Raw genomic sequence first — 21492 nt, 5'->3', positions numbered from 1 at the left:
ATAGTATGCCTAATAATTGTCTTCTATACCCAGTTTTTTTCCCCAAGACCTAAAAGACAGAGCTGAATCCTCACCAGTACCAAGATTCACTTCCTCTATTGCCACACTCTAGGGATAAATGCAGGATAGCACTCCATTTCTGCACCACAAGATTTATCTTAAGGACAGATTAATCTCCCAAGTATTCAGCTGTGATAATATACCTCCTTGGTTTAGATATCCTCCAAAAATCTCTAGTTTCCAAAAAAAAAATAAAAAACTCCAGTTTCTAAATTATTAAGTCTTAGTTGAGCAAAGTAGATCCCCTACCATCTTGCCTCAACTTACCTATTGGGATTTATCACCCATCATTTCCTACCTCAAAGCATATGTGCCCTATAAACTGACCTATTTGGAAATTCTGAAATATAATATTTAAGCCCTATTAATTCATTCATTAATTAAATAAAATTTATTGGAGTCTGAGTATACATAAAGCTCTGTGTATGATGATCTAGGGAAAATACAAAGGTGAACTGGACATGGATTCTGCACTTAAGAGGAAACATGTTCAGTAATAGAGAGAAATTATGTAGCTACATTAAAGGTAGAAGGTGATAAATCTGTAATAGATGTGGAGTTAAAATCTATAGAGGCCCAAAGAGGGAGTGATCCCTTTCAGTGGAGGCCCAGAGAGGAAGCCATCTCTTCCAGTGAAGGGCTCTTGGGAATGTTTCATTAAAGAACTAACATTTGGTATGAGTTACTGATTAAACAAATATGGAATGAGTGCCTGTTAGTTCTGACTGCTCAGAACTTGCTGGAAGTGTGGGATATAATGTAGAATAAGATAGACATGATTATTGCTCTTGTTTACTTAGAGTCTAGAGGGCAGAAGGGCATTTAAGCAGGCTAAGTGCTAGGGCAGGACTGAATAGGGAGGGGCACTAGACCAAGAAACTCACTGAAGCTGAGCATTTTGGTTGAGTATCAGCTGGATGAAGAGTGGAGGAAAGCATGTTTGAAGGTTCATAGATGAGGTAGAGCAAACTATGTTTAGGAAACTTTAAGAAGGTTGGAATGTTTGCAACATGGGGTAGCAGGCAGGAGAATGGGTAGAACTGAAGTAGTAGAGGAAGGCAGGATTGCATTGGCCAGATTAAGATCACTGTACTTTATCATAAGCACTGGGATCCTTTGTAGTGCTTAAAATAGGAAGGAACACGATCAGATTTCTGTTTTAGAAAGATCAATCTGGGTACACTGGAGAAAGATTTAAAGGGCTATCGGAGTAGAATTATGAAGACCCATCAAGTGGTAATGCCATGATCCCAGCGATAGGTGAAAATGGCTTTGCTGAGGGTAGAGGCCAAGATTATGGACAGAAGTGTTTAAGAGGTGGAATCTACTACCAGGCCTGGTTGATTGAGGAATGGAGAGGACCGAAACATACAGGAAGAGCATGGGTATAAGGTAAAGGTAACAGCTGAGCTAAGGAAAGTTGGGGAGAAGTTTTTTAAAGAGAGAGAAATAGGAACTCTCCAAAGATGACATGATTTTTATGACTTTCAAACTGTAGAGGCATAGAGGCTCCTGGGGAAACCAGCATAAGTATAACATGGGAAATTTTGTTTCCATCTCAGGACTAGACACTGGCCCTAGGCCACTTTCCAACCAAATCTTACAATTTCCTTTTCTACACAGACTCTATTCACACTTCCACATTTCACCTCATACCACTAGAAACTCCATTCTTCCAGGTGTTAAGTCAAATACTTGGGAGTCACTTTTGACTTTTTTCTTTCCTTCATTCCCTGTTTACTCTTATTTGGTCTGTCTTCAGAATATCCAGAATTAAACTGTTTCACACAAATCTACTTCTACTAGGTTTAAGATATATCATCTGTCTGGATTACAGTGATAGTCTTTTAACTGGACTCTTTCTTTCTGCCTTAAACTATTCTCCACCCACTCCAGCCAATTTTTAATTCAATAGCCATAAAAATTCTCTTAAGAAAAGAGTTAGATTATGATATTCCTCTGCTCAAACTTTCTAGTGGCTCCGTTGTTACTGAAAGTAAAACCCAAATTCCCTGCCATGTAGTTAAGGGATACACAAAATTAAAAGATGTAAAATGTGACATCAGAAACATAAAATGGTGGGGGGATAGTGGTAGTAAAAGCATAAGGTTGTTAGAATGCATTCAAACTTATGAGATCATCAACTCAAAATAGTCATCTATAAATATAGGTTGTTATATATGAACCTCATGGTAACCACAAACCAAAAACCTATAATAGATACACACCAAAAAAGAGAAAGGAATCCAAACATAACACTAACAACAGTCATCAAATTATAAGACAAGAGAGAAGAAAAGTAAAAAGGAACAAAAAAGAACTACAAAACAACTCTAAGACAAAGAATAAAAAGGCAATAAGTGAATACCTATCAATTACTTTAAATGTAAATGGACTAAATGCTCCAGTCAAAAGACATAGAGTGACTGAATGGATAGAAATACAAGACCTATCTATACACTGCCTATAAGAGACTCACTTTAGATCTAAAGACACACATGGAGTGAAAATGAGGAGATGGAAAAAGGTATTCCATGCAAATGAAAACAAAAAGAAAGCTGGGGTAGCAATACTTATATCAGACAAAATAGACTTTAAAACAAAGTCTGTAAAAAGAGACAAAGAAGGACATTACCTAATGATAAAGGGATCAATCCAAGAGGAAGATATAACAATTGTAAATATATATGCTCACAAAATAGGAGGACCTAAATATATGAAGCAAGTACTAACAAACATAAAAGGAGAAATTGACAGTAATACAATAAATAGTAGAAGAGGGCTTTAACACTTAAATCAATGGACAGATCATCCAGACAGAAAATCTATAAGGAATTACTGGCCTTAGATGACATATTAGACCAGACAGACTTAATAGATAGATATATATGGAATATTCCACCCAAAAGCAACAGAATATGCATTCTTTTCAAGTGCACATAGAACATTCTCCAGGATAGAACACAGGCTAGGCTATAAAACAAGCCATAATAAATTTAATATTTATTAAATAAATAAATAAAATTCTGACTATATCAGTATGAGATTAGAAATTGACTACAAGAAAAAAACTACAAAGAATACAAACACTTGGAGACTAAAGATTATGATACTAAACAACCAATGGGTCACTGAAGAAGTCAAAAAAATACCTGGAAATAAGTGAAAATGTTAACACAATGATCCAAAATCTAAGGAACACAGTGAAAGCAGTTCTAAGAAGAAAGTTTATAGTGATATGGGCCTACCACAGGAAATAGGAAAAAAATCAAATAAACAACCTAACCTCACACCTAAAGGAACTAGAAAATAAAAAGAACAAATGAAACCCAAAATTAGTAGAAGATATTGAAGATCAGAATGAAAATAAGTTAAATAGAGACTAAAAAAAAATAAGAAAGATCAATGAAACTAAGAGCTGGTTTTTGAAAAAAATAAACAAAATTGGTAAACCTTTAGCCAGACTTATCAAGAACAAAAGAGAAATGGCCCAAATAAATAAAATAAAATATGAATGAGTAGAAATTACGACTGACACCACAGAAATACAAAGGACCATAAGAGATTACTATGAACAATTATATGGCAATAAAATGGACAAACTAGAAGAAATGGATAAATTCCTACAAACGTACAGTCTCCCAAGACCAAATCAGGACTAAGTAGAAAATATGAGCAGATCAATTACTAGTAATGAAATTAAGTCAGTCGTTAAAAAAAAAAAAAAAAAAAAGCCTCCCAACAAACAAAAGTCCAGGATCAGATGACTTCACAGGTGAATTCTACAAAACATTTAAAGGAGAGTTAACGCCTATTCTTCTCAGAGTATTCCAAAAAATTTAAGAAGAAGGAACACTTCTGAGCTCATTCTACGAGGGCAGTATCACCCTGATACCAAAAATAAAGACATCACACACAAAAAATTGCAGACCAATATCACTCATGAACATAGATGCAAAAATCCTCAACAGAACGTTAGTAAGTTGAATTCAATGGTACATTAAAGGGATCATACACCATGATCCAGTGGGGTTTATCCTACAGATGCAAAGATGGTTCAGTATTCACAAAGCAATGAATGTGCTACACCACATTAACAAATTGAAGAATAAAAGTGATATGATTGTCTCCATAGATGCAGAAAAAGCTTTTGACAAAAGACAACGTCCATTAAACCCTCCACAAAGTGGTGTAGAGGGAATGTATCTCAACATAATAAAGGCCACATATGACAAACCCATAGCCAACATCATACTCAACAGTGAAAAGCTGAAAGCATTTCTTCTAAGATCAGGAAAAGGACAAGGATTCCCACTCTTGTCACTTTAATTCAATATCAAGTTGCAAATCCTAGCCACAGCAATCAGATAAGAAAAAGAAATAAAAGGAATCCAAACTGGAAAGGGAAAAGTAAAACTTTCACTGTTTGCAGATGACATAATACTATACATAGAAAACCCCAAAGACTCCACCAAAAAAAAATCTATTAAAAGTATTCAATGAATTATTAAAGTTGTAGGATACAAAATTAGTATTCAGAAATCTGTTGCATTTGTATATATTAGCAACAAATTATCAGAAAAAGAAATTAAGAAAACAAGCCCATTTAAAATCACATCATAAAGAATAAAATATTAGGAAGAAATCTAACCAAAGTGATAAAAGATTTGTACTCAGAAAACTATAAGACATTGATGAAAGAAACTGAAGATGACACAAACCAAAGGAAAGATATACCCTCCTCAGGGATTGGAAGAATTAATATTGTTAAAATGACCATACTACTGAAGGAAATCTACAAATTCAATGTAATCTCTATCAAAATACCAATGGTATTTTTCACAAAAACTAGAACAAATAATCCTAAAATTTGTATGGAACCACAAAAGATCCTGAATAGCTAAGGCAATCTTGAGAAAGAAGAACAAAGCTGGAGGTATCACACTCTCTGATTTCAAATGATCATACAAACCTACAGTAATCAAAACAGTATGCTATTGGCACAAAAACAGACACATGGATCAATGAAACAGAAAAGAGAGCTCAGAAATAAACCTACACTTACATGGAAAATCTATGACAAAGGAGGCAGGAATATACAATGGAGAAAGATACTCTCTTCAATAAGTGGTGTTGAGAAAACTGGGCAGCTACTTGCAAAAAATTGAAACTGGATCACTTTCATATACAATATGCAAACATAAACTCAAAATGGATTAAAGACTTAAATGTAAGACCTGAAAATATAAAACCCCTAGAAGAAAACATAGGCAGTATGCTCTTTGACATCAGTCTTAGCAATGTTTATTGGATCTGTCACCTCAGGCAAGGGAAACAAAAGCAAAAATAAATAAATGGGACTACATCAAACTAAAAAGCTTTTGCACAGAAAAGGAAAACAGTAACAAAATGAAAAAATGAATGGGAGAAGATACTTTCAAGCAATATATCTGATGAGTGGTTACTATCCAAAATATATAAAGAACTGATACAACTTAACATCAAGAAAACAAACAGTGAAATTTAAAAGTCAGTGGAGGACCTCAATGGACATTTTCCCAAAGAATACAGATAGAGTGTCAACAGACACATGAAAAAATAATCAACATCACTAATCATCAGGGAGATGCAAATCAAAACCACGAGATACCACCTCACACCTGTCAGAATGGCTAGTATCATATAACAAGTGGTGGCAAGGATGTAGAGAAAAGGGAACTCTTGTGCATTGTTGGCAGGCTTGTAAATTGGTGCAGTCACTGTGGAAAACAGTATGGAGGGTCTTCAAAAAAGTAAAAATAGAACTATCATACATTCAGTAATTTCACTTCTGGGTACTTACCCAAAGAAAACAAAAACACTAACTTGAAAAGATATATGCACCCCAGTGTTCATTACAGCATTATTTATAATAGCCAAGACATGGAGGCAGCCTAAATGTCCATCAATAGATAAATGGATAAAGAAGATGTGGTGTATATACACAGTGGAATATTACTGAATCATAAAAAAAAGAAATCTTACTATTTGCGACAACACGGACGGATGTAGAGGGTATCATGCTAAGTGAAATAAGTTAGAAAGACAAATGCCATATGATCTCATTTATATGTAGAATCTAAAAACAAACAAACAAATGAACAAAACAAAACAAAATACACACAGAGAACAAATGGGTGGTTGCCAGAGGGAAGGGTAGAGGTGGGGGCATTGGGCAAAATAGGTAGAGGGGATTAAGAGGTACAGACCTCCAGTTATATAAGATAAATAAGCCACGAGGATATAATATACAGTATAAGGGATATGGCCAGTAATATTGTAATAACTTTGTATAGGGATAGATGTTACTAAACTTATTGTGGTGATCATTTCCTGATGTACATAAATGTTGAATCACTAGGTAGTACACCTGAAACTAACATAATACTGTATTCAGCTGTATTTTAATAAAAATGGATCGTTAAATAAATAAATAAACAAATAATTCCTCTCTAGCTACACCGACCCCCTCCCTGATCCTCAAGCATTCCAGGCATGCTCCTGCCTCTGGGCCCTTGTACTTGCTGTTCCTTCTACCTGGAATATCTGCCTCAGAGATGTGTAGAGCTATTCCCTCCCCAATTCAGGTCTTTCCTCTAATATCATCCTCTCTATGAGATTTCTCTGATATCCTCTCTAAATCTCATCTCCATTCCACTCCCCCAACGCACTCCCTATTTCCTTTCCCGACATTTTTTCCTTACCAGTTCCTAGAACAGTTCCTAGAACAATGCCTGGCACATAGTAGGTCCTCAACAAATATTCGTTGAATGAATTAAAGAACTGTCCCCTCTAATTTAGACTATCCCTTCTGTTTTCTTTTCCTCCCTAACCCTACTAACACTAATCCTATCCATGTTTCAGGGCCCCAGGAGCACTTCCTTCATGAAGTCCACCATGGTTGCAGATACTAAAATTAAGCTTTCTCTTCCAAACTCTCTATCACTTTCTCTATACAAGCATACCTTGTTTTATTGCTCTTTGTGAATATCGTGTTTTTCACACATTGTCTTTCACAACCCTGTGTTGAGCAAGTCTATAGACACCAGTTTCCCAATAGCATTCGCTCACTTCATGTCTTTGTGTCACATTTGGTAATCCTAATTAGGTAATCCTAATTTCACACTATTTTCATTATTATTATATTTGGTATGGTGATCTGTGTTCTTTGCTGCTACCACTGTGACTCACTGAAAGATCAGATGATGGTTACCATGTTTTAGCAATACAGAATTTTTAAATTATGGTTATGTACACCTTTTTTAAGACATAATGCTATTGTACACTTAATAGACTACAGTATTGTGTATAAACATAACTTTTATATGCACTGGGAAACCTAAAAGTTTGTGTGACTTGCTTTATTGCAGTATTTGCTTTATTGTGTTTGTCTGGAACCGAATTTGCAGTATCTCATAGGTATGCCTGTACCTCTGTCAGGTACCCTACACACTCTATTATAGAAATGTGGGCATACTTAGGGCAAGGAGAATTTGAAACATCCAGTTCCCAAGTCAGTCCATCTCTACCTTCCTCCATGGAACTTGCTAAATGGAGGCAGAGTTACTCTACCTGACTGATTCTATTTCCAGAAAACTCACTGGGCAGCAGTAGCCTTTGAGGCCATGCTTAGCGGTTTGACCTTGAGCCTAAGCCAGGTACTGCAACTCAGCCTCCCAACCAACTATCAAGGTTCAGCAGTAGGTGCTTTCGTGGCTATTAAAAGATAGTAGGTAGTTTGATTCTCACTCTTTTGTTTTTCCTTTAATGAGCAGAAGAGAGAGATCTAGGTTTAAATTCCTGCTTGATGTCTTCCTAGCTTTGTGACTTGGACAAGTTACTTAAATCTCTAAAATTCCAGTTTAATCACCTTTAAATGGTGACCTTTGTCTTGCAAAGGGGATGTGAGAATGAAATGTTATAGAAAAGCCATCCATACCTTGCACAGAGCCTGGCACAAGGTAGTTGCTTCATAAATAGTAACTGAACCAAAATGTAAATCATAATAACCTTTAGCCACTGTGTTTTGTGGTTAAGACTTTGGAGAATGAAAGCAAGCCAAAGGTCTCTCCTCATGTGATGCCCAGGAGAGCTCTCTGGCCATCATCTTTCAGGCTCCCTTCCTGATTTTTCTTTATGCCTTGTGGACAACAGACAGCACTTGGCACAAAGGCCAATTGAGCCTTATTCATTTGTAAATCAAATCACAGTGCTCGGGGCCTGGTTACTGTACTGCTTGTTGAATTGGATGGGGGCAAGTATGAAAATTTGCATTTGTATGACACTTTAAAAAATAACTTCTGCATATATCAGTTATGTGCATCAATACTCTATCCACACTGTAGAGATAAAGAAGTGGAGTTGTAGACAGGTCAAGTATGTTTTCCAAGGTCACTGAGATAATAAAAATCAGAAGTAGACAAGAATTTCTAACACCAAGATCAGTGTCCTTTTTGCGACTATATTGCTTTTCTCTAGAAATATGCACTCCCTGAACAATATTACTGTATCACGTTTAAAAAATACTCTGATTAAGACATAAAGTTAGGGAAAAGAAACCAGTAACAAGATTAGATCTTTCCTGGAAAGTGCTGTGTTTTTGTTTCCTTAAATAATGCCCACTAGCTCTGCTTAAGACCTGGGCCCAGAAGCTGACCGAGAGCAAGAGCTTGAAAACCAAATGACACACGCGTTTGTGCACAACCTGCCGAGTCCTTTGGTGTTGTTTGGGCATCTGGGAACAATTGGCCTCTTTGGGCAGCATTAGGGTCTTGAGGAAGTTCCTGGTGACTATTTTCCCTTGTCACCCAAACATTCCAAATGATTGCAAATTCAAAAACAAAAAAAAAAAAGAAAAAAATCTGCCAGAAGAAAAGTGATGCAAGTTTAAGCTTTGTAATTTCTCCTTAAGTCATTTTGATGCAGGTGGTTTTTTCCCCCTTCAATGATTTTATCTATCTATCTATCTATCTATCTATCTATCATCTATCTATTTTTATGAAGTATCGTTAATTTACAATATTATGTTAGTTTCAGGTGTACAGCGTAGTGATTCAGTATTTTTGCATGTGTTTTTAAAGAAAGGTATCTTAATCTGTTTGAGCATTCAGGATGCAACAGGGGTCAATTCAGTGAAATTCAAGTTTGAGTTCTGCTTACACCATTTCATCTACTTTTCAGTCTTTTTCCTCCATTAGAAGAAGCAGCTCATGGATGGGCTGTGAGCTTCAGGTAGCTAAGAGAGCTCTGTTAAAATGTGTGCTAACAAAATAAATACTTTACAAAACACTTAAATATCATAAAACTCAATGAGCTAGGAGCTATTTCCACTAAAGATGAAGAAACTAAGGAAATCAAGATGACTGTCAGTAACTGACAAGCTTATCTTTTTGTGGATGCGGGGTCTGGTACCCACATTTGAAAGCAATTTATGCAATAGACTCGATATTTGTAGCTATGGGGGAGATACTGGCTGCTTAGGGAATTCTTGTGCCTCCTATCTCTTTAGACTTAGATCTCTGTCTGTCTCCACCCCCTCCCTAAATCACACATCTGAAGGGGGTGAATCTGCAAGATGCTGTCTTACTTTGTGTTAGAGGGTGCACGTCAACTACTAAGAGCAGCAGAGCAAAGAGGATAAGAGTACAGATTCTGGAACAAGGCAGCAGGTTAGAGTCACAGCTCTGCTACTTACCAGCTGTGTGACTTTGGCCAAGGTCGTTAGCCTCTCTGTGCCTGAAAAAATGGGTTTAATAATAGTAACTTACTAATAGATTTATACAAGGATTAAATGAGTTTATACTTATTAAGCATTTGATTAAATAGATTGACCTGTGTTACTTGGTCCCTGACCCAAGTTCTGTTACTAATGATCTGGTTTGTTTCTTTCGGTTCAAAATATAAAGATCTGGAAGAAGTATGTTGCCAAGCAGAGACATTAACTGCTGTGTTCTTTGAGGAATAAAAGAAAGGGTGAAACAGTGAGGAAGGGGAACAGAAGCAGGATGCGAGGTAAGACAACTAGACAGGGCTGTATGATATAGGGCTTTGGAGTGTCTTTATCAGAGAAAGATCATGTTTTCATTTAAAAAATTTTACATTGAGGATGGAAAATAGAATGAGAGTGGGAAAACCTAGGGAATAATGAAATAGGATGCTAAGAGCTGATGGTGGCTTAGTCCAGGGTAGGAGTCTAATTACATATAGAAAGCAGGGAGAATAGGATATGTTAGTGGATTGGATGTGAGGTGTTAAGGAAAAAGAAGAATCAAGGATTAGTTCAAGTTTTCATTTTTAAGCAACTAGATGGATTAGAATGACATTGAGTGTGAGAAATCAGTTGGTGAGGGTGTGGAATCAGAAGTGCTGTTTGACATGTTAAACGGGGAGATCAGTCAGCGTCCAAAGCAATTGACCAGGCAAGAGATATTGGTGGCTTAGATTAGGGTGATAGCAGTCGAGACGGTGAGAAGTGTTCAGATTCAGGACATGCTTGGAAAATAGAACTGACATGACCCGCTGACTGACTGGATGTGTCGCAGATATCAGACTTCTTTTTGAGCTCCTGATCACTCTTTCAAAATATGTAGAGATGCTAGACTAATTTTACTGGCTGTATAGTGTTCCCTTGTATGGATATATTTTTACTGGTTTCAGAATGTCTTACAATTTCTTGCTTGGGTTACTCCAACAGTCTCCTAACAGATCCGACTGCCTCCAATCTTGCCCTGCTCAAATCTTTGTATTTCCAGGGTAGATATACAGTGAGTGGCCTTTCTTAAGTACAATACTGATTTTGTTAGTCTTCTATTAAAACCATTCAATTGATAACCAAATTATATCCTAAATACCTTGTCCTGACCTTCAAGACCTTTTCCTATCTTGCCCTCTATCTGCCCCTCTGTTCTGATCCATCATACTCTATGCACCAGCTATTTGGAACTTCTGGCAGCCACGTAATAAACTCTTCTCTCCTGTATCTGGGCATCTGTGCATTTCCCGCCATACATCTGGAACATACTTTCTTTTAGATTTTCTACTTATTAATTTGTGTGTGTCTAGGACTCACCTCCACTCAGAAGTCGTTCATGACCCTCCTCCAGTTCAGAATTAAGGTTTTGCTCTGTTCTCCTATAGCACGGGTGCTGATGTTTATCATATACTAAGCACCCTATAAAGAAATTGCCTGTTTACACATCTGTCCCTAATCTAGACTTAAGGCTCTGCTTTGTCCTCTTGTAGCACTGATGGCGACCCATGGCTGATTTCTAGTATACTGTGGGCTCCCTGAGGACAAAGCTTCTGTGCCATTCACAGAGGTAGCCCTTGTGCCTTCCACAGCATCTGACACATAATTGGCACTATTAATATATACTAAGGATATGAATGAGGCCTGATGCATGACAGGATGTCTCAAAGGGTGTCACCAAATACCAGGTCTGGTCTTCAGATTGTCAAATCAGTTTATTAGAGCAATCATTGCTTTGTAGAACGGCACTAAATAAAACTAAACAGCAATGCCAGTTTACAACAGAATCTGCCAGGTGGTCCATACAATTCCATTAAGCAATCCTCTATGCTTCCACCCTCTAATCAAACTTCATGTGAAAAATTCTGGTCTAATCAAGATGAAGTAAGCACTCTCCACCATGTTTCTCCCACGGAATGCAGTTGAAAACCCCAAGTGGAATGATTGGAGCAGCTTTCTGAGGATTCTGAAAAGTGGTACCAAGTGGACTGGGGAAGGAAACCAGAATTGAAAACACCACCGAGCCATGCATGAGATTCTTGGATCTTTTCCGCCAGAGTCTCCAGGTCTAGACTCGAAGGCAGCCCAAAACTTGGAACTGTGCACCAGACAGAAAGAGCTCTATGAGATGCTCTCCTTTCTGGTCTGAAGACTGGAAAGGGGCACCCTACAAGTCAGAGTGAGGGAAATTCCATTTTTGTTTTTTATTTGTTCGTTTTCTTATGCAAGCCCCCGGGCAGTCCTGCAGAGATGGTGTGGCAAAGACCATGGTGGCTGTGCAAGCACCTATATAATTCAGGGTGGAAACCCTTGTCTATGACCAAAGGAACTGTCCCAAAAGTATGGGGAAACTCCCTATTGCTTTTTTCCTCTTTCTAGCCTCCCCACACTTGGCTCCCATGGCAGTCTAGTTGGGGAATAGGATGTGTGAGGCAGAGGTAGAAACTAAAGCCTAGATTTTTGCCCAGGGGACCAAGAAGGGGATGGGAGAGGCTAGGAGCTGAAAAGTGTCAGGGAGACCATGGAGAGGGGGGAGCTCAAGAAAATGATCACACAAAATTGAGTATGAACTCCTGGGCTCCCCAGTGAGTTGTGAAGCCATGGATTTGACCCTACTTAGCACACCAGAGTTTTGAGAAGTGAACTACAGGATAGAACACTGCCTAAGTCCAGGACTTACCACTCAGTGCGGGGCACACGTGCAGTAAACTCTGATAGAACCGCAGAGGCTTTGAGAACTGCACTGACAATGGAACCACAGCCCACAGAAAGCAGGTATGAACTTGTAGCCTAAAGCGAACCAGGCTGATTTCCCGTTTTTTAAGGATCAATGTTCTCTATAAGGTAACATTATATTTGAAATATCTAGAATCATAAGAGGACACCTGGAGTAAAGGGACTGTCTTTGATTACTTGGGGGTGCTGTAAGAGTTCCACCGCCTTTTACCGATCTTCTGTCTACATTTCCAATCTGTCTGCTCTCCTTTGGTTGACACAGCCTTTCTTTAGCTGTCTTAATAGAACTCAGAATTATATTCAGTTCCTTTGTTCTTGCTGCTTAGGCCCTAGAGAGAAATTCTGGCTCATTAGGTAATTTATTTGTTGACTCATTCAGAGATGAATTAAGTTACTGATTAAACAGACATTTATTGAGTCCTTACTGTATGTCAGACATTCTGCTGGATGTTGGTAATACCAACATGAGTAACATGGTATCTCTATCCTCAGAAACACTCAGCCTATAAACTTCTAACACTCAACGATAGAAGTTTGTGATGGGCCCAAGGAGTTTCACCTTATTAGGCAAGTTTTGAAGTCCTAAGTGCACATATTGAAATGGATCATTTTATCCAGCCCTCTTTTCTCAGCTACTAAGTGGTAGGAAAGAGAGGACATGTTAATTCTTTGGCATGTTAATGCACAAAAGAACTAGACTTCATTTAGCAGTTATTTACTGTGTTCAAGGATTATTTTTTAGCGTCTACTAAAGGCCAGGCCCACTGTAGGCATGAGGATTTGTGCCAGGCCAAACTTGTCAGCTGCTCTGAGGCTAGATCTGCCCCACAGCAGCCTGGAGAGAGGAAATGGAAGCAGGGAAGGAGGGCTGTTCCCTCTTTGTTTCTTTCCTCAAAACTGGATTCCCTGATTTAGAACACTTAACATTCAATCCTAATTTTACTATTGTTTAATCAAATCAGAGGGCTCCAAAGGGATAAGCAGAAACTGGAATCCTTCAATATGTGATTACAATTTAATTTTACAGCACTCAAAACATGTTCTTTAATTCATCTGGGGAGCCGGAACTTTGAAGTAGCTGTTAAACAAAGGGAAATCAGACTGTCTTAATGCAGAATGAGAGAATGTCCGAGATACAAGGGACTTTAGAAAGCATCTAGTTCTAGAAGCTGCAGAAAGCAATCTCTTGGGCTGAATTTGGCCTTTAGTTATGTTTTGTTTGGCCTAAGTGCCATTTTATGGAAATTTCACATAAAAATCTAGCTTTTTAGGCTCTCTTGGAAAGATCAGAAGATATCACGGTAGTGGCTTCAGACTCTCTCATGGCAAATGCTGACCTACTTCTGTCTTTTACATCATTTCTTTGGCTCTGTACTCATTGGAGATTGGGACCTCATAATCTGGTCCAATAAACTCAATGGAGGAAAATAAGGCCAAGAGAGGGAAAAGTACTTCCCTGAAGTTGTACGTTTGGTTAGTGGCAGCCGGCCCCAGACCCTTTGTGTCCAAACTCTTGGACTAGTACTGTTTTCATATGGGAGGCAAAGGAAACCATGATTTAACATTGTTTTCAGCAAATGAACTTAATGACCATAGAGCAATGAAAGCAGCAACAATTTATTAAAAAAAAAAAAAATCCCAAGTTAGTTCTCTGTGTTAGCCCTTATACTAGATACTGAAATACTTTGGGATTGTCTTCATTACTTCCTTTCTACCCACCAGTAGGGGAAAGATAGTAAAGGGAAGGAGGATGTAAGGGAAGAGATTCAAGGGAAGGAGATTATAAATCTACAAGAGTCCATTGGATAACATATTGTAACATGGCAATGAAAAAAACTGCAGTGAAACAAATTCTCCCCACTCATTTATTTTTCAAATCTACTCATTCCTCATGCATCTGGCAGACGGATTCCATTTATGCTCAGTGGATAAGACAATAATTTGTTTCCTGCTGTGACAGAAGGGCAGAGCATCCCCCAAGCCAGAATTAATCTTCTGCCATTACATGGCTTATGCAGAAATGTGCTTATACCTCTGACACGTAATGCTTTCTGCCATGCATTAGAATTATCTATGTGCTTGTCTGTGCCCACCACAGAGTAAAAGCATCCTGAAGACTAAAACTGTCTTGTTTATACTGTATCCTCCACAGTTGCTAACACAGTGGCATCGAGTGAGCAACCCATTCCTTCATTTAACATTTGCTAAGCACCTCTTTTCTGCAAAAGCCTCTAAACATATCATGAGATTCAGGGATTAGTTCAGAATAGACCATCAGCTTCATGCAGATTGGGCCCACGTTGATCTTGCATATATTGTATTTCCAGCACCCAGAACAGTGGTCAATATTGTCACTAATATATTGGTGGGTCATATGAATTATGGATGAATACGAATAGACTTACTGTATAGTGAGCCAGACAGAGAAATGAATGTTATAATGAAGATGCCGTTGCAGGTAGCTTCTTGGGAGCATAGGTTAAGATTAGTAAAATAAAAAACTGGTTAGGTGACGTAGGGCTTGGACAGAGACTAGTGATGTCAAGCTGGAAGAAACAGCCTACAAAAGGATTAAAGAAACTGATGACATCACATAAATCACTCAGCCTTTTCCCCAACACTGTATGTGGGCTCTTCTGGGTTAGGAAGCATGGCAACACTGGGAACCCAGAGCTGTAGCCATAAGCCTAGAGAGACACCAGTTTGTAATATCCGTAGCTACTCCAGGCTATTTCAGGCTACTTGAAACTGCGCCTGAAATACAGGCAGTTGACCCCTAAATGCTCATATTGAAATGCAAATGAAGGCAGCATCTGCAGAAAGAAGACGTGTCTTCAGGGAGTTACAGAAACTCAACAGAGATTGTACACTTCTATGTGCAGAACACCAAATTTTAAATTTAAATGATTCACCATGAACAGCCGGTTGGCAGCCCTCTGATGGATATGTTATTTCAGATAGCATATCTCTTTCATTCACATTACAGTATTTTGAGGAACTTCCATATGGTATGTAAATGAAGGAAGAATGCCACAGGGATATGAAGGCTGGTGGTAATGATATTATTAAAAAAGAGTATGTAGCAAAAAGCCATAGCATTCCACTCTCCTTACTATACTAAGACCAAACTCCTAGGCCAGACCTTTCTTATTCGGCTCTACCCATTGGTCCATCTTCACGACTATTCTTTTTCATTTTAATCGTGTTTCATAATATTTCCTGGAGACTTGGCTTTCCCATCTCTATATGATGAGCTTCCTATCATATTTTAAAACATGGTTTAATGGTCACTTTACTGTGAAGCCTTGCTAGAGTTTCTCAGGTAGAATTTGATAATTCTTTTTCCAGGGCTTCCTCATTTGGAAAATAAAGAAAACAATACCTTCTTGTAGAGTTGTGACAATTAGAGACAATACATGTAGAAGTCAAGACTCCATAACGGTACTACATAGGAAACTATTGCCGTTGCTGTATACCTAGTACAATTTAATACAAGCAGTCACTAGATTAGTCTAAGATATTTGTAAAATTAGCACTCCGTACCTTTGAAAATTTGAGAATTACTGTATGTTTTATTCACAAAATGTTCCAGAGTTTATGCTTCTGAAAATAAGTGATGCTAAAAATTTAAGTTCCATTAAAACTTTTACTTCTAATTAAAAATAACAAGCATGCTAAATGAAAACCCTATCTCATACAGTAAGCACTATAATTGAAGTGAAGTAGAAAGTTGAAAAAAAGAATTACATTGCAGTGTATAAACCTGCAAATAATTCAGCTACAAGACGCAGAGTTTGCAAGTTGTACACATGGAAAATTAATTATCATGTCTAATACAAGAGACTTGATTAGGGTAGAAGGATTTGTATAAAATGAGACATTGGATCATTTTTATCAAGAGGTATTTATGAAGCACCTTCTTCAGACTGTGCTAGTTACCGTGCCACTTGTACTAGCTTCTTTATTGTAGATGTTACTTTAGAATCACAATAATATCACTTTTGACCATGACAATGATTATTTTCTATAAACCATTTTATTTTGAATTATTCAAAGGCAGTCATTAGAGGAGAAGAGATGGGAGAAGAAGGTATCCCACACATGCTAGATGCTATGGGCTTGACATTCATTACCTTATTTAACCCTCACAGCAAACATAAAAACTAAGCATTAATTTCTGCCTTTGTTTAGATGAGAAAATTTGGGCTCAGAGAGTTAAAATAAAATGCCCAGTAACAGAAAGCTAAAACTGAGTAACGCAGGATTTCAAACTCAGTTTGATCTGGCTCTACAGACTGACCTTTCTGCACCAGCATCTCCCATTTTTGTAAACACAACAAGGTTACTTTTGTAAATGTCAGTTTCCTTCCCTTGAAAATGAGAGTAATCATCCTTACTAACTTCTGAGGATAGCACTTGAGCAAATAAATGAGAAGTTATAGGTAAAAGATTCTGATTAGTAGTAATGGGCAATATTTATTGAGAAATTACTGTTCTAATTTAGCCATTACAAAAGCTCTGTAAGTAGCTACTACTTGGATATGTTAACATTAGTGAACTAGTCTCTCTTTTTTTTTTTTTTTTTTTTAAGGAAACTGAGGTTCGCAGACATGAGACAATTTTTCTAAGGACTAATAGGTTGAAAACACATCAGATTGTAAAGCACTGCCAGTATCTGGATTGAACATTTTTCAAACACTTTAGCACTGTATTGACATAGAGAATCATGGGGGGGTATAATATAAGAAACCATTCTTTGAAGTATTAACTTTCTTATCTTCTAGACTCTAAACCCACGTCCCATGGGTTTGTTTTGCATTTACAGAACGCAGCACAATATAATTAAAAGAACATAGATTCAAATTTTAGCTCTTTATTTGTCAGTTATATGTCCTTGCCTGGGCAAGCCAGGAAATCTCTTTGAGCCTCAGTTTGCTCATCTGTAAAACAACAACAACAATAATAACATCTGAGGATCAAGAGAGAGCAAGTGAACGAAAGAGCAAGAGGAAACCTTGAACTGTTTTACAATTCTAATAAGTTAGTGTTATTATTTTATAATCTACAGATCTGAGAACAAGTTATACCAGTTCTCCAAAGAAATCTCTGAGCTGGCTCATTCTGGCCTGATAACTATCTCCAGTGAAGGAATTCAGGACTGAGACTTTATTGTCCTTTGAAAAGAAATCCTGCTTCTTAAGTCTAATTATAGCTGGAGGTCAAGGTGGGACCTGTCCTTGGATATGTTAACTGCGGCCCATCCATCGATGTCTCTGCACAGTGTCTGAAATATTCTTCTCCTCTTAGTCTCCAGGATTGATCCATTTTTTTTTTTAAAGCAGAGTGGAAAACCATGGAGTTAAAACATTAAAGGATTCACAAAGACATTTCAACTGTATACAATCTCTTATCTAAAAAAGCCATTTTCTAAAATATTACCATGTATTAGAAGTAATAAAGATAAGCAACTGCTTAAATACAGTTTACCTTACCATTATGAATATGCCTTGATTTCATTATAACCTGGACTTCGGTCCCTTTGGTTCATGGGATCGCCAAGTCAGCACAAGGCTCAGAGCTGCATGCTGGCGGGGAACTATGGAAGGGAGGGGACACCTGTCTCTTGACACCTGGTCTTTTAGTAAACATGTAAAATACATTCCTTTATTCATTCAACAGGTGTTTACTGAGCACCAGCTATATATCAGAGTTGTTCTAGCCGAGGTTTCAGCAAGTATTTGTTAAGCACTTCGTGTATTTAATGATCTATAAAATTGCCTAGTGGCAGCAGGGAAGTCAATTCCATGTGTGTGCACATGGTTTCGCTTATTTGGAGTTACACAGCCTAAAGTTTGAGACTGCTTTGCTACTTACTAGGTGTGTAATCTTGGGCAAGTGATTTAATCTCACTAAGTATATTTTCTTCCATTTTCAATAAAAGGACACTAAGCTGTCTCATAAGATTGTTGGGAGCATAAAATGAGATAGAACCTAGCAAATTTAATAAGCAAATAACTGCTTATTAAATGCTAATTATGATAATGATGATGGTAATGAGACCACTTATATCATTTCCTGTTATTGAATTAAGCTATAGTAATCTTCACTATTTGGCTGCCTAGAATCCAAATCCCTTCCTAATATTGATGTACTCATTGTACTTAGTACCTCATTGTACTTAGATTCTAGAAGGCTGTATATTCCTTTCATTAGGGAAATTGAAGTAGCCTTATCCTCTTGCATTCTCCGTGCCCTGGTTGCCAGGTAATAGGAATACGACCCAGGCTCAGTGAATTGGAAGCTCCTTCCCAGGAATCTGGAGAAAGTGAAGCAAATCAAAGGATGGCCAGTATTTATTTACAATGAAGTGAGCGGAGTGGGTCCAACTGCAGTTTTACTCTGGCCAAATTGCTAAAAGCTGAGCTTCTTGTTTCATGGCCCTTGGGAGCTGGTCCAAGTTTCCAAACTTAGTCCTCCAGCTACCAGTAGATCCTGGGAGGCCACAATATTCTTCCAAGTAATAGTATTTATTTATAATTATATTTATTTATTTTACTTAAGAGAGCCAAGCTAACATTGGTTTCCAGTGATTACAACCCAGATCCTGACATGAGTCAAATTCTTGTTTGGAAAAGCAACCTGTTATCAGCTGGGCAGCTACTTAATAATTATTTGAATTCCAATTCTACTGTTAATTTTTATGATAATTACTGGTTTAACTTTATCCAGTATTCTATGGGTTTATATGGGTGCCTACAGTCCAACAGAGGCAAATTATTTAATTTTATATTGAAGTAGAATCATGGACCAAAAGATTTCCAGAGCTGAATTATTTGACAAAGAGAATGCAGACATCAAATTTAATTCACAATTCCTCACCAGGATAGCGGATGCCTTGCACTGTGGAAGCTGATTTCACAATGGAGAACGTTCTCCAGTTACCTGTGACCATTTGAACCAGCTAATTCAGTTTAGAGAAAGAATCACCAGATGAATTTTCTTCTCTCTCATGACTAATTGAGGTTTAATTAAATACTGCCTTAGAGCATAAAAGGAAACCCTGGTCCATGCCTACTTCTTTACCTTATCCAAAGAAACTGAGAGACATGGAAGGAAGGAAAAATAACAACAGAGAAAGTGCAATTGGAAACTGAAAATTTCAGGCATCAAGGGAACTCCTAGGAAAGAAAATTTGCCATGTGCTTCTGAGATGGTCAGTTCAAACACCAATTTTGTTGTCCAAATCTCGCACATGGTGTCCAATTACAGCTAGTTATCCAGGGCTTAAAAAACATTCCCCCCGCCTTTGAAGCAATTTACTATATGTTAGTTAAAATGTCCTAACCATAAAGCACCCTTGGATATTGTTTTTATATTTTGCTAGAATTTCCCAGATATAACATATGCCAATTCAAGCAGAATGTGGAAAACATTTTAACATTTGTGGAAGCAAGAGTTTGCACGTGGTTTATAAATGCACAAACCTCTTGTGTTTCTCTCTACTGTGCCCTGTAGAGGTTTGTGACTTAGAATTGTTTGAGTTGCATTTTTCATACAGTGTGAATTTTGGCTGCATTCTTTTTTAGAATCACATTCTTTTATTTATTCTGAAGTGTTGAGATTCTTAGCTCTACGAAATTGCTAGAGAAAAATATTGTGCAGAAGAAAAATGCTCATAATGATATGGTTTATTGAATTTTACTGAATGCTGGCGACTACGTGCTAGGGACTGAATTGTGTCTCCTCAAAATTCACATGTTGAAGTCCTAGCTGCCAGTGTATTGATATTTAGGATAGGGCCTTTGGGGTGTATTTGGGATGGGGCCTATGAGATGCGAGGGTGGGGCCCTCATCATGGGATTAGAGTCCTTATAAGAAGAGATACCAGAGAGCTTGCTCTCCTTCTCTCTGCCATGTGAGGAGGTGGCTGTCTGCAAGCCAGGAAGAGGTCCTCACCACAACCCAACCATACTGGCACCCTGATCTTGGTTGGGCTTAAATATCCCAGTCTATTCTATTTTGTTATGGTAGCCTGAACTGACTAAGACACTGTTAAGTGCTTCCTAGGTACTAGTCGATGTTCTTCTCATAAGGCCTCTATCAAGTAGGCATTTAATATCACCCCAAACTTACATCTGAAGAAAGTGAGGAAGGAGAGTTTCAGCAACTTGTGTAGCAAAGCTATTAAGTGGCAGAGCCAGGATATAAATCTAGCCTGTCAAATGCCAAAGCTTGCCCCCCTACTGTGATGTCTTAACTTTCCATTTATGTAAATCCACCACTCAAGAATCATTTTAAGCACATTTGTCATATTCATCAATATATAAATTTACCTCACATTTCTTTGTGAAACTTTTTTAGGTCTCTCATGGTCCCTGCTCTTCCTGTAGTTACTGTCTGAAACATAGATATTAAGGACAGTTGTCATTGGCTTCTAGCTTTGAGTTCTTCATGCTTTCATCCAGGCTTCTAGTCTTCTACTGACTTAGTAATTTTGCTCCAGGGGTTCTTCATTAGCACTGCACGTCACTAAGGTACCAGTTCCACTTCTCTTATTTGTCTTTACATATTTCTACCTGTGTAACTTCAAACTTGAAATATTTTGCGTGAAACTCATCTTCTTTACCCACTCTGTCCCGCTTTTCTATTTTCCCTGTTAACAAAATTTCTCAATAACCTATAATTGAAATCTTGAAGTCACCCTTGACTTCTCTCCCTGCCTTAACCCTGCAGAGGATCACCAAGGTTATGCCACTTTTCTGTCATCTGACAGTAGGTGCTGTTATACCCTCAAATTCCCAGTAGCTTAATGCAATAAAAGTTTATTTCTTGCTCACATCCAGTGCTAACCTCTATTTCATCCAATAAACTCCAAATGATACTGTCAGATTAACCTTTCTAAATGTGAT

General features: G+C 37.7%; 1 protein-coding gene across 5 annotated transcripts in view; it reads right to left on the bottom strand.

Moving 5' to 3' along the window:
- Positions 1–21492, bottom strand: part of GRM5 (glutamate metabotropic receptor 5) — a 530088-nt gene that overhangs the window by 93136 nt on the left and 415460 nt on the right. The gene's annotated exons all lie outside the window — the stretch shown is intronic.

The sequence above is a fragment of the Phocoena phocoena genome, chromosome 8 (genome assembly GCF_963924675.1).
Source record: "Phocoena phocoena chromosome 8, mPhoPho1.1, whole genome shotgun sequence".
NCBI lineage: Eukaryota > Metazoa > Chordata > Mammalia > Artiodactyla > Phocoenidae > Phocoena > Phocoena phocoena.
This window is presented reverse-complemented; position numbering and strand designations above follow the sequence as displayed.